The following is a 15,468-nucleotide window of genomic DNA, read 5'->3' as shown; positions in this document are numbered from 1 at the left end:
ACATGATTCTGCCAATTCTTGATCAGTTGTATAAAAGTCAATCAATTTGCTTTAAAAATATGGCCTACATATGTTTCATTCCTAAATATAAGCACAGATCCACATTTTAATTGGACAGACAATCTGTCATACCTTTTACAATCATAAATCTCACTTGTGAATATTTCCCTGACATCGACAGCTCCAGGAAACATCAGCTGCCAAAGAAGCTTGTCCACTCAAACATGGGGAGAGTATTCAGTGTCCGATGTTAGTACTTCAGTACATTTCTATCACAGCTAGTACCAAATGTAGGTTGTGCGAGTTTAAATTGTGAGAAATATCTGCCTGGTTTATTTTAAACTTTCTGAACAACTGATTTGAATGTTTCTTCTAAAACTGTTGGTTAGTTTTACAACAGAGTTAAATTATAAATGAAGATTGTACATTTGCAGCAATTATCATAGCTGTTGCATTGTTATCAATCATAACATGTCACTATATTTGGGTTACATACTGCATGTTGGCAGATGCATGTAAAACAGTAATTTATTTTCGTCTTTTGTTTTTGAAAGTGTTCCTATTTTGTTTCTTTACTTCATTATCCTCTTCTTGTTCACCATGTAGTTTTGACAGCAGTTGTTCCCTGGTTTCTTCCAATTTGACTGAAAAAATTATTGTAATAAGGAAATAGACTCGAACAATTAGGGATATCTCAAATTGCTGCATCAGTGTATCAGGGTAGCCAGTTTCCAGTCTACAGTGTTCACATTGCTGGTTGAAACCTGAAAGTGAACCTTCCACATACAATGAGGCCAATAGGCAAGAAGTCCACTTTAAATTGAAACCAGATTATTGCGCTGCTGTTGTCAGAAAATCCTTACGTGGTGAGCGCTAGCTGCTGAAGATTCAATCCATTGGGATCTAGCAGCATTTATCATGGTACCATGAAACTGATTCATTAACAAAACTAGGACTTTGGAGAGGGACAGACTGGAGGCCTGTGACCAGTGGAGTGCCACAAGGATCGGTGCTGGGTCCTTTACTTTTTGTCATTTATATAAATGATTTGGATGTGAGCATAAGAGGTCCAGTTAGTAAGTTTGCAGATGACACCAAAATTGGAGGTGTTAGTGGACAGCGAAGAGGGTTACCTCAGATTACAACAGGATCTGGACCAGATGGGCCAATGGGCTGAGAAGTAGCAGATGGAGTTTAATTCAGATAAATGTGAGGTGCTGCATTTTGGGAAAACAAATCTTAGCAGGACTTATACACTGAATGGTAAAGTCCTAGGGAATGTTGCTGAAAAAAGAGACCTTGGAGTGCAAGTTCATAGCTCCTTGAAAGTAGAGTTGCAGGTAGATACAATAGTGAAGAAGGCGGTTGGTATGCTTTCCTTTATTGGTCAGAGTATTGAGTATAGGAATTGGGAAGCCATGTTGCGGCTGTACAGGACATTGGTTAGGGCACTGTTGGAATATTGTGTGCAATTCTTGTCTCCTTCCTAGCGGAAAGATGTTGTGAAACTTGAAAGGGTTCAGAACAGATTTACAAGGATGTTGCCACGGTTGGAGGATTTCAGCTATAGGGAGAGGCTGAACAGGCTGAGGCTGTTTTCCCTGGAGCGTCGGAGGCTGAGGGGTGACCTTAAAGAGGTTTACAAAATCATGAGGGGCGTGGATAGGGTAAATAGACAAGGTCTTTTCCCTGGGGTGGGGTAATCCAGAACTCGAGGGCATAGGTTTAGGGTGAGAGGGGAAAGATATAAAAGAGACCTAAGGGGCAACTTTTTCACACAGAGGGTGCTATGTGAATGGAATGAGCTGCCAGATGAAGTGCAGATAAGATTTGAGTGCCCAGAGTGGGTGATACAAAGCCTTTGACAACAGTTAGAGCTGATACCACTGCCTGGTACAATTGCAATATTTAAGAGGCATTTGGATGGGCACATGTGTAGGAAGGGTTTGGAAGGATATGGGCTGGGTGCTGACAGCTGGGACTCAATTGGGTTGGGATATCTGGTCGGCATGGATGGGTTGGACGGGTTTGTTTCCATGCTGTACATCACTATGACTCTAAAAGACGAGCATATTTGCCTAAGGACTCAGTTAGTTCAGTTGGCTGTTTGGTTGCTTTGCAATGCAGAGTCATGCCAACAGTGTGGGTTCATTGCCCATACTGGCTGAGGGCTCTAACGTCTTAACATTGCCGCTAGTTTGAGGTGTGGTTAACATTACCACCAGTCATCTCTCTCCAATGAGAGACAGCAGCCAATGGTCTTCTGTGACTGACTATGAAAACTCATTTTATCTATGTAATGCACGGTATTATTTTCATTTTAAAGAAGGTAAAATGTATTCCTCAAATTCTAATCTCTTGGGAAAACTTTGCCTCGTGTTGAGTAGCTGTGTGTTCAGCAGCCAAGGAGTTAAGCTCTGCAATACCTTCCCAAAGTATTCACCTCTCTCTTCTTTTTGTGTCACCAGTCACACTTTCTGGTCACCAATCTTAATAGTGTTGATTACAATCTAATTTTGTCTAATAGGTAAATCACCTTGGGAAGTTGTACTGTTTTAAGGATGCTTTTTAATTGCATGTTGTGGTTTTATCAAGATAAATGTGTCAGACAATTATTTGTTGAATTATAAATTCCTATTAAAACATAGTGGTACCTTCCATCTCATATGCAAGTTTATCCTCAGATACGTTTTCCGCAGTGCAAGAAATCTATGCAGATAAGATTTGAGTGCCCAGAGTGGGTGATACAAAGCCTTTGACAACAGTTGGAGCTGACACCACTGCCTGGACCCTTCAGCCCTCTTTAGTAAAATGTCAACATTTTTCCAATGAAGAGCTTAAGAATCCTTTGCTCAGTCCAAAATCTTTCATGATAACCCCACGAGATTTATGTTGCGAAGCATGGAAAGAGTAGGTGGACAACATTTGCCCGCCACTGTGGGACAGTTAGCTGCTTTGTGTGAAATTGGGTCACTTGCAACTGGAGAGGTTGTGACAAGGCCAGGAATACATCACTTCATGAACGATTGCACATGACTCTGCAGAGATAAATAGAAACCGATGGAGTATTCGGGCCAGATTTAAAATGGAAATAAATGCATTATTCCTTAATATATACCAATTATTAAACGTTATGATCATTAGAAATAAAAGAAAACCCAAGAATTTGACTGAAATAGCAAAGTTGTTTTGCGTTATTATTGGTGACTGAAGAGACCAAGACTTGAATTTTCACTCGATAATCAGGATTTCAGAGTCAGGCTATTTCTTGGCTCCACACACCTGATCTGGGAGAGAATGTTCCAAAAGTTGGAATTTTCACTCTGGGGAGCTCTGATCTCTGAGAATCAGGCTGGCTGAACCTGGAATAGATACGACAGCTGACTGGGTGGGAGATTTGCATTGGTGCACTGGCATCCTGAATCCATATCGAGAGAGGCACTGTACCTCTCCAAAAGTGTATCTCCCCCTTTCCACAGTGCCCTGTAAAATTCAGACCTGCTTTAACCAGGGTCTCATCTGCACATGCCTAATTTACCTAAATTGATATGGTCAGCTGGCTCTGCAAAATGCACATGTACGAAATATAACCTGCTCGACTTCTGTTCCCAATGGTAGGTGCCCTGATTGGAGGTGGCACCTTTGGATTCTGGCCTCTCCTGATACCTCCTACTCTCACAACAATGGAAAGGCTTTCTGTTGTTGTGAAGATCCTAGCACACTTTTTGATCTGCGTATTTTTGAGCAATTGAAGCTTAGGAACATTTTATTATTGGAGGGCTTCTGGTCTAAGCAGACTGTGTTTCTATTTCCTGTGTCCTCCTTCTGTAGTATTTCTTTCTGTCTTACTTATAGTTTGTTTTCTTAGTAATGGTGGACCAGCTGTTTCCGTCAGCAGTCTCTGACTGACATATCTGTTAGTTGTTGTCAGGCAGACAGCACTGTCTTTTCAGATGGTTGCTGAACTGTTATTGAGGTGCACCTCCATGTTGCTTACTGGCACATGTTTAACCATAATGCATTGCTTTGGGCTTTCTGTAGTCCTCGATAAGTGACATTTGCCTTGCTTCAGGAATGGCAGAGTATGAGAATTCATTCAATGCTGGCAGATCAACTCTGTTGAGGACTTCTTTGTTTGTGGGTTAGTCCTGTATTTGATATTCATGATCCATAAACATGATGAAGAGGAAACATTGTTTATGGAAGCCCTGTTTGTTTCTGATTCTGACTCATAGAAGACAGGAGCGATGATGACCATTTTGTATTCTTGCATTTTGAAAGGGATGCCTAATGAGTACTTTCATGGCACATCCTTCAAGAGGTGACCATAGGAGCAATTGACCTTTGATAGTTGAATGTCCACATTCTAATTGACGGTGGCCTGATTTGAGATAATTCTACCCAGACAGATAAACATTTCTGATGCATTGAAGTTACTGGTGTTGGTGCTGATCTGCACTGGACTGTAATTTCTTTGACGCTGTAGTTGGTACACCACTTGCATTTTCTTCAGGCTCATAATGAAATCAAAGGCATTTTCTGTCCCAAATGAAAATGGCCGATACACTAATTTCGTAGATCACATGAAGGAAACTGATACTGCCAACTGGGTACAACTGTAGAAGATAATGCCTAGTTTTGAGCACCCTGCAAGGTGTCTCACTGCCAATTACCTGGCAGTCAAAAATGGTCAAGCAGAATAGAGCCCTCTCGGACAATATCGCTATTTCAAATAATGTTGAGAACGAATGTGTGATAGCTCCAACCTTATTCTCTATTTTCTTCAGTATGACACTGCAAAGAGTAAGGAAAGCCTGACAGAAGGTTTGCACATCAACTTTCACACAGATGGCAGTTTCATCAGCTTGTGGTGACCACTGCCACATAGCGAAATCACAGCAGTGCCTATCAAAGAGATTCTATTTACCGACTATCTCCTCTGTGTGTAACCATGTAGCCAATTGTAAACTGATGATCAGTAGATATTAGTAATTAAGGGACTGCAACATCTGCCCTGCTGAAGAGGGAGCCCAGATGTCAGAAGGGACTGAGGCAACAAATTTGTCTTGAACAGGTGTCCATGCTATGTATTCTTCCACTGCTATCCCATGTCTTAGCAGAGGGCTCATGAAATCAAACATATGCTGACATCCCATGATATTTACAAGAGAGGCACAAACTAGTGATATGATGTTATAATTAGTTGCACAGTTATCTTACACTGTTTATTACTGTACAGTATTCTGATAATACCCTTAATGGAGTGTCTGAACACAACTGTGCTGCATGAAAATGGATATTAATTTGAAAAACTGTGTGCTTAAAGACATTTTGACAGTAATTAAGACAGCAATTATGTGCACATGAATGGAGGTCTATATATACTGCTTTCTTCTTAAGGGTGTGTACCAGGAGCTGATAACAGATATGTTTTACTTACAGGAAACAGAATGCTTTACGGTCGGTTCTGCTATAATGTGTGTCCCTTCAATGCAAATTGACTTGAATGTAATTCAAGAATTTGGACCGTTATTGTAGAACATGAACTTTCCTTACCTGTATTGGCTTTCATGCAATTCTAACTCCATTAGTTTAAATGGCTTGGCTATTGCACGATTTTCTTATAACATGGAGAAGGAAGTGCTGGATGTCTTGAGACACATAAAGGTGGATAAATCCCCAGGACCTGTTCAGGTGTACCCTCAAACTCTGTGGGAAGCTAAGGAAGTGATTGCTGGGCCTCTTACTGAGATACTTGTATCATCGATAGTCACAGGTGAGGTGCCGGAAGACTGGAGGTTGGCTAATGTGGTGTCACTGTTTAAGAAAGGTTATAAGGACAAGCCAGGGAAGTTTAGACCAGTGAGCCTGATGTCAATGGTGGGCAAGTTGTTGGAGGGAATCCTGAGGGACAGGATGTACATGTATTTGGAAAGGCAAGGACTGATTAGGGTTAGTCATGTAGGGTATTGTATCATCAAGAGAAACCCATAGTACAAGACGATGTCCACAGCAGCATGCAAAGAAAAAAAACAGAGTCAGGAAGCTTCCAAAGTTCTGTCCATGCTACCCAAAGTCCAGGGATTACCACAATGCTGCAGTTTACATATCCCAGTCAGACAATGCATGTGGTCAACTTGACAGTTCTGATGATGACCATGTAATCCTGCTAACATTTTTCAGATCTCAGAAAATCAACTTACAGTTCAAATCAATTTCAGAATAAACAGGCTTGAAATAAATGCAGTCACAAAAGTTGAGGCATTTACCTCAATTGAAGTGATATATCCTGATAGGAATGGACAACATGCACTAAATGTCAAGATTGATACTGATGTCAATGTAAATATGTAATCCTTTATGCATTTTACAGGAAACTGGCACAGCATTGAGTGGTCAACACATAGTAAGCTAACTGCTTATAACAGGTCCATATCCCATGCAATGGCATTATCTGTCTCAAATGCTGAAAAAGAACTGGGGTGGACAATTGAAACCTTTTACATTATTGAATGATGAAACTCCAACCATTGGCCTATCAATTTGTATGGGTGTACATAATATTATGATCTACAAGGTGACAAACACATCAATTGCAACACAAAACACTCTCGACACTAACATTGAAAAAGTCTATCGTCTGACTAAGTATTATCAAGCTAAGATTGATGTTGTAAACAATTTTAACTGTGATTCAATGTTACATTTGGAAGACTATAAGCGACCAAATATTTCTCCTGTTTGTAAATCTAACACTCATATTTACAGAAAGCTCAAACTGGAAATGGATTCCATAGCACAAAACAACATCATTCACAAAGACAAGCTTCACACTGATTGGTGCAGTGATTCCTTATGTCTTGAGGAAAGACAGACTATGTTTATGTCCGAGGTGACTTCAAGGTGATGCCTACACTTTTTCAAGCTTGATGCCAAGAACACAGCTTTCCCCAATGTCACTGGGACTGACATCTCGTAGAACAACTTCTGGTAGATGCTGCTTCTTCAGATTACAAATTTGAATTATTTATCAGCCAGGACATTTTCCAGCAACATATGGATGATATCATTGAGAATCTACCATGTTGTCTCTATATCACAGAAGACATAGCAGTCCTCAAAAGAATGAAGCTTGAGGAAAAAAAGAAAACACCATCTGTTCATGACAGCAGCAAGGAAACATGGTCTTGTTTACAGTAAAAACTGTCAAATTAATATGAGTGAAAATTAAATTCTTCAGTTGAATCCACTCATCACTGAAATAGAAGACATACAGAAATACCTATATTGCAAAACAAAAGTGTCTCAGATTCTTTGACTTTTATGGAGTTTACAATGAAGTCTGTGTGGTTTTCCTCTGGTTGCTTCCCACAATCCGAAGATGTGCAGGTTAAGTGCATTAGCTATGGGAAATGTAGGGTTATGGGGATAGGCTATGGGGAAGCTGGGTCTGGGTGGGATTCTCTTCAGAGGGTTGCTGTGGACTCTATGGGGCAAATGGCCTGCTCCCACACTGTAAAGATTCTGTGATATGGCATGAAGATCATCAACATTTTTCCCAATCTCTCCAGAATACTCCATTATCCATTAAGTGTTTGCCTCAATATTATGATCCCCCCAAGATTGTCAGTTGAGAAGCAGATGCATCCCAAAAAGGCTTGGAGCATGCCTAACACAGGAGAAGGCCACATAAAACAAGTTTATTTGATTTGATTTTTTGGTCCTTATAGCATAGAGTCATAGAGATGTACAGCATGGAAACAGACCCTTCAGTCCAACCCGTCCATGCCGACCAGATATCCCAACCCAATCTAGTCCCACCTGCCAGCACCTGGCCCATATCCATCCAAACCCTTCCTATTCATAAATCCATCCAAATGCCTCTTAAATGTTGCAATTGTACCAGCCTCCACCACTTCCTCTGGCAGCTCATTCCATACACATACCACCCTCTGTGTGAAAAAGTTGGCCCATAGGTCTCTTTTATATCATTCCCCTCTCACCCTAAACCTATGCCCTTTAGTTCTGGACTCCCCAACCCCAGGGAAAAGACTATGCCTATTTACCCTATCCATGTCCCTCATAATTTTGTAAATGCCTATAACTGAAAATGAAATTTAAACTCAATTTTTGGAATACAGTTGTAATCTATACAGTAAACACTTCATCATTCATCAGTGATGTGCCAAACATCTCTCATGTGCAGCTCTAGGATTAAAATGTCTACTTATATAGGTCCAAGCATACCATTTTGAGATACAATACAAACCAGATTCCCAAGTGCTTTTAGCCAATTTCGAAATTCTAAAAAATGGATGTTATTGAATCTGAGCTGGAAGATTGTTTTATTATTGATTTTGATGACAGTGGACAGAGCAGATTCAGAGACTGAGCAGCTCAGGATGATCATCACGAACAGGTGACCTGAATGTATCCAACTGATTCCTGATTCTAGAATGATCTTTCTTCAGAGATGAACTAGGACTCTTTAAGAATGCAATATTCAAGGAGAAAGATGATTTAGTTCCACAAACTCTACGTCAAGGCATGCTAGATCATACACTGACACAAAAAAACTGAGAGATTGACGTTTGAACCCATTTACTGGCACAGGAATCAAGCAATCTTAATAAAAGGAATCAATCAATTATCAAGTTGTGAAATAGGTCAATTCCATCAAGATCAACAACTGAGAGAACATTTCCTTCCACCTGAAATTCCTTCTGAGCCATAATGCGAAGTGGTGACTGATATCATTCATGTCTAAGGACAGGATTACATTTGTTGACTGACTATTCCATGAACTTTCCTTTTTTGTGACAAATTAAAAATAACACAAGACGAACACTTCTGGAACACTAACCATCATATTCAGAGTGCTTGGCGTACATCAACAAATTGTGCCTGACAACAGTCCTCGGTGTACCAGAGCACCATTCCAATTCAGGTACAGGAAATTGGGTGTTCAATATATTATCTGTGCTCCTCACTACCTGAATTGAAAGGTCTCACATAATGCACCAGAAAATCTATTACCACACAGAACAAACATTTGAAAGCAATATCTGGTTGAATAAAATGCTCTCTCGTTGAGATTGCTCCATCTCATTTTATTCCTTTCTGATTTTACTGCAAAGAATTGGTAAAATAGAGTGGCTTGTTAGGCCATTTTACATAACATTGAAGAGTCAACAACCTCGTTATGGGTCTGAAGTCACCTTCAGGCCAGCCCAGGTGGAAGGTGTCAGATTCCCTAAAGGACATTGGCAAAACAAATGAGTTTTTATGACAATCACAGAGACTTTCATTGTTGTTGTTACTGAAATTGGCATTAATTAAACTTAAATTCCACTAGCTACCATGGAGATTTGTCACCAGAGCATTAACCTTAGAAGCGAGTTAATGACACTCCTACTACAGCACTGAACAGGGATACTTCACATTATTCTCCACTTAGTAATCAGGATAAGACTAAGGTGTAGGAGAAATAGGCTATTCAGAATCTGATCATGGCAGATCTAATGATTCTCAATGTTACTTTCTTGCCTTTTCCCTATAAACCTTAATTCCCTTAATAATTAAATATTTATTTATCTCAGTCTTCAACATACTTCATGGCTAAGCCTCTACAGTCCTCTGACAATGATTTCTTGCATTGTGTTACTTTTTTAGGACTGTAGGATAGGTGGTAAGTGTTATTTTTTTGATTTCAGAAACAGCAACAAAAATTCTGCAATGCAAAGAGAGTAAGATATATTAAAATAGTTAAGTGAAGCAACAGTTGCACAGTGACAAATAAATGCACATCCAGGTACGTTCAAATGTTGTTACTGAAAATATGCAAAACATCTCATAGCTGAAATGCCTTTTGTTGTCAAGTAAACAGTAACACTAACTTATGTTAAAAAAAATCTTCCATTCGTTTCTGCAATGTACATTAGCTGGACCCATTGAAAATCAATCCTTTGTTTCACTCTGATAAACCAAACACCTGAATATGTAATACATTTAGGTGGTTATTCCACTGTTCATGTGTGTTACTTAAAGCTCTTACTGACCAAGTAGACTGCAAGTAGGTATGCAATACCAAATTCTTGTTAAACAATTACAGCCCTTCGAGTCTGTGTTTGAAAGAATGGCTATTGGCAACTTCCCAGAAAAAGAACACCAACAGTGATCAGAACTGCATAAGGAGGAATGTCAGTCTAATTTTCTGACTCCATGCACTATGAGCTTGCCTTAGAACCATTTTACAGACCTTTTCTAGAAAAGGGAAGTTTCAATTGATTTTATTCCTCAAGAGTCCTACATCTGTTATATTCTATATGCTCTTCAAAATCTATAAACCAGGCAATTCAAGTTGATCTCTAATTTTGGGAGTGGAAACTGAACTCAAAAAGTCCCTCGCTACATTGAAAATGATCTGAAATCTGGACAGCAATCAATAGACTTGATTATGGATACCAACGATGTCTTCAGTAAGATAATGTTTAACGTGATTTTTCCAAGTTGAACTCTCCCCTATTTTTAAACAAGGCTTGTTTAAAGTAAATGGGCATATATCTCAGCTAAAATAGAGCAGAGAGAAAAACCTGATGGAAGCACATCCAGCATTTGTACGATAACATAACTGACAGTAATTCCAGGTTATGGTCTCATTACCTCAAAAGAGTAATCCTTATTGCCATGGCAGTACAGCCACATTACACTGAGATCCCTCAAAATGACAGACTAAAAGCCAGAAGATTTTTTTCGAAGCATCACTGTCACACAGATTCTTTTATTCAACTTGCATTTAGTTTTTACGGCAGAACTTGTTCAATGAATGTACTTACAGAAACTGTGTGCAGCAATTAAGACCAAAATGCCCCCATGAACTGTGAAAAAAAAAACCCAGAAGAAAATCCTCTTGGCAGATGTAGATTGAAGCTCCTCGGGTTACAAGGATGCACAACTGACATATTAATTATATGGACTGTAGAAGAAAATTAACTGCTTGTCTCCTCTGAAAAATTTACCACTATCCATTGCACAATCAATCTTAAGAGAAAAATTCACAATAGCAATCATCTTCTTGGACACAACCATTGCTGTCAGAAAAAAAATTGCTTTATCTATGTATTATAAAGCCAACAGACTTTTTCCAAATGCTTCACCACGCAAGCCTTCACTCTGGACACATTAAGCAGGCTACCATATATTACCAAATGCTGAGGCCTAATTATATGTTTCTCACAATCACCAAGAGCAATATTGACCTTGAACAATTTAAAAGCCAACATATTGTGTACTTATGTACTTAGACTTGAAAACAAAAAAAAATTACCATGCTTCAATGTTTTCTTTCAATAAGAATTTGATGCTTGTCTTAGGTTATCAGAATGTTAGAATTTTGTTGCGGAGAACTTATTCAAATGACCTTTATTCAAATGGCCTCAGCAGCTCAGACACCATTTTGTACCACTATGTTTTTGAAAGTTTCAAGCTCTCCTTATCCTTATATTCTCAATCTAAATTCTGACCAGATGTTCATCCAGTTATTTTTCTTGAACTGTTGCCATGAACTTGCCATGAACTATTACGTTTCTTCAAGGTAATTCCTTCTAATCTCAAGTACTTGAAATTTATTTATTGTATCTAAATATATTTTAACATTTGTATTTGAAGTATGTCAAATAATCTGCTTTAATCGACATCACTCATTCATCTTAGAAAACTGCCTTCTTTCAATATTCGTAAACATATTCCATCTCTTCCTCTGATTTTATGATTCACCTTGAAACCATACATTTGTGACAGAATGCCAGCCTTATTACAATTGAAAAGAAAAGGTTGCTAACTAAAGGAAGAGATTTTTAGAAATTCCTTCATGGGATGTAAGTGTTACTCCCTAGACCAACAATTCATGTCACCTTTCTTACATGGAGGACAAAATTAGTGTAATACTGAGGAAATAATGCATTTCAGGTCAAGCGTTCAACCATATCTGGTGCTCAAGCGGACATGAGCTTAGGTGAAGCAATGGCCTAGCAGTATTATCGCTAGACTATTAAATCAGAGACCTAGATAATGTTTCGGCCACTGGGGTTCAAATCCCGCCATGGCAGATAGTAGAATTTGAATTCAATAAAAATCTGGAATTAAGAATCTAATGATGACTAGGAATTTGTTGTCAATGCTTTGTAAAAAGTCCATCTGGTTCACTAATGCCCTTTAGGGAGGGGAGTGTGTATTCATTACCTGGTCCGACTAATGTGTGACTCCAGACCCATAGTGGCTAACTGTTTACTGTCCTCTGGGCAATTAGAGATGGATGCTAGCCCAGCCAGAGACGCCCTGATGCTGTCAATGAATAATGGAACTATCCCAATGATACTAACTGCAGAGGACCCAGCGGAACTTACCTGATGTTTGGGCCAATATTTGTTCCCCATCATAAAACAAAGTATCATAAAGCAAAAAGAATAGAAAGGAAGAACGTATCTTTTTTTCTTTGTGATTCCTTCCTATGGACCAATTAGTTGTCAAGTTGCCTAGCAAACAAAGTGACTACATTTCAAAAGTACTTAATTGGCTGTTGAAGTGCTTTGAGAATTCTTGACATTTTTAAAAACAATTTCTTCTTTTCATCCAAACAGAACACACAACAAATAATTCCTCCCACTTAAAATTAATTGTTGTATGCACAATTTAAGGAACTTATTTGTGGTTGTGGGAATGGACATGACATAATTGACACAAAAGAAACTAGTTCAATATCATCTTTTTGGAACTTAAAAGAAATTAAAATCATAGGATTCATAATAAACAAAGAAGGAAAGAAGAAATGATAAGAATGTTCTGAAATTCCTGACAATGATTAGGTCATAAACAGAATAATGCTAAATTGTATCCAGTTTAAGATATTATCGACACAGAGACACTGGTTTCTCAGCAAATTATGTTCAACGTTTCATCAGGCCTGGAAATAATTAATTGTTGATACTTTTTTCCTGCACAATCAAAAAGTTTCAGAACAAATACCTTTCACCAACTGAGAGCAATCAACGCTACTTTAAAGGAATCATTCACAGTCACTTCAGATTAGATGATAATGAGAGACAGCTTTCAAAATAAAACAGGAAAGCACAGAAAAGTGTTTAAAATTAAGATTTTAAAATTAAAATTAAGGACAGGTTTTCACTTATAGAGGACTGAAGAGAAATATTTTGTATATTAATCATTAAACTGCACTCTGGAAATGGGTCAGAACTTGAAACACAGAAGTTTAACATTTCTATTTAATTTCAAACAGGGCATGCTGTGACATCATGACTGAATGATGGGCACTTGCTGACATTCCCTGCATAGCAATCAACGGTTGCTCATTTTAAATGGATAGGACTGAGTCTAAAATTTGCTTTCCTGTGAAGATACAATGATAAAAGTTAATTAATATTGGCAACTCCAGATAGGGACAACATCCTGTGCTAGAAACCTGGAGTTTTCTTTGAATAATTGATCAAGTAAAGTCTCTCATAGAATCACATCTATATATCTAGCATTTTAAAAGTTTTACATCTGCATCCATTTCCTGTCTGGTGGCTGTCAAACTCCAGGAGTGATTGTATCTGTGCGATTGAAATGTCATCTTGCCATCTTCGTTCTCAAGTGTCTTAGAAACATAGAATCCCTACAGTGTGGAAACAGGCCCTTCAGCCCAACAAGTCCACACGGACCCTCCAAAGAGCAACCCACCCAGACCCATTCCCCTACCCTATTACTCTAAGTTTACCCCTGACAAATGCATCTAACCTACACGTTCCTGAACACTATGGAAATTTAGCATAGCCAATTCATCTAACCTGTACATCTTTGTATTGTGGGAGTAAATCCACACAGACATGGGAAGAACATACAAACTCCACACAGACTGTCATCTGAGGCTGGAATCAAACTCGGGTCCCTGGTGCTGTGAGGCAGTAGTGCTAACCACTGAGCCACCACACCACCCTGGCTGGAGCTTGAATACATGGTAGAAGCTGGGGTCTAAGCTGGAGCTTGAATACTTGGCTTGCTGGGACAATAAGCCGAATTTAAGAGTTAGTGGGGAATGCATTCCACAGTTCATCCCAACTCGACACCCAAGCACCTCTATAATCCCTTACAGAAAGGCCAGCAGTGGCCAAGACTAGAACTAAATGCAGCTCATAGATTCAAAGTCTTCGTCTGGGGAGGGCTTCAGTGAGACCTTGCGTATGAATATGGGGGGGAACGGGTTGATGTACTAGATGGAGATGCCATGAGAGAGGGAACAACCACAGGATGAAGACCTTGGGAAGAGGGTCCAATGTGGATACGGGGCCTTTCAGAAGGCAACCCCATAAAATTGCAGACAGGCTGTGGACTGGCATGGCTTCACTATTTGAGGCTCAGGACGTAGATAGAGTGAGTACTGACAACACACACTGAAACTGTGGGTGAAGAAGCTCCAGAGTGTTACTGTTCTGTTGATGAAGTAGAGATGCCCTCACAGACATGCAAAGGATGGTTGTTCAACAAATAGTGGTACCATCCAAATATTCTAAAGAGATACTGAGAGTGGCATATGAAATTCATATAACAAGACATATAGGTAAATGGAAAATGCTGGCATTGATAGACAAGTACTTTACTCAGACTTCATACAGACATAAAGAGAACTGAAAAACATACACTTCAACATGTAATAAAGCCAGTATCTTTGATTCCCATACCAGTTTTTGAAGAATTATTCAATCAAGTATCAGTAAATTGTTTAGGTACATTACCAAAAGTGAAAGCAGGTATCAGTATATCTTTAAAATTATGGATATGGCAACTCAATCCCCAGAAGCTGCTCCTTTGAGGATAATTGCAGCGAAGGTAGTCGTAGAAAAGTTAACTTGGTTTTTTTACTTGTTGTGATCTACCAATTGAGACACAACCTGGCCAGGATTCTAAACTTTATGCCGAAAACTTTCCAGGAAACAATTATCAGTGAATAATTGAAGTCAACTGTTTATCATTCACAAACACAGAGTTTTGGAGAGAAATCACTAGACGGTCAAAACCATGATTAAGACATACTGATGGGATTGAGAAAAAAAGGATTATATTTCTTACTGTTTGCTACCAAAGATTTCCCAAATGAACTGATTGGGTTTGGCCAACTAAAATTGATTTATGATCATCAGATTAGAGGTACATTAAAATTGATTCTTGTAATTGAATGAGCAAGATAAATCCTCAATGTTGGATTGCATGTCCATGGTTATAGAAAGATTCACAGGAGGATGTAGGATAGTACAGAAAGCATTTGAAAGTTTCACATGCAAAAATGAAAGTGTGTACAGATAAACATTCAGCAACTAGAAGTTTTCACATGGGAGATGATGTGCCTGTATTATTGTCTTTGCAAGGTGAATCTCTGACAGTGAGATTCAGTTGTTCATACAAATTAGTTAGAAG

This window comes from Chiloscyllium punctatum, chromosome 25 (assembly GCF_047496795.1).
Source record: "Chiloscyllium punctatum isolate Juve2018m chromosome 25, sChiPun1.3, whole genome shotgun sequence".
In the NCBI taxonomy this organism is placed as follows: domain Eukaryota; kingdom Metazoa; phylum Chordata; class Chondrichthyes; order Orectolobiformes; family Hemiscylliidae; genus Chiloscyllium; species Chiloscyllium punctatum.
Note: the sequence above shows the minus strand (reverse complement) of the source record.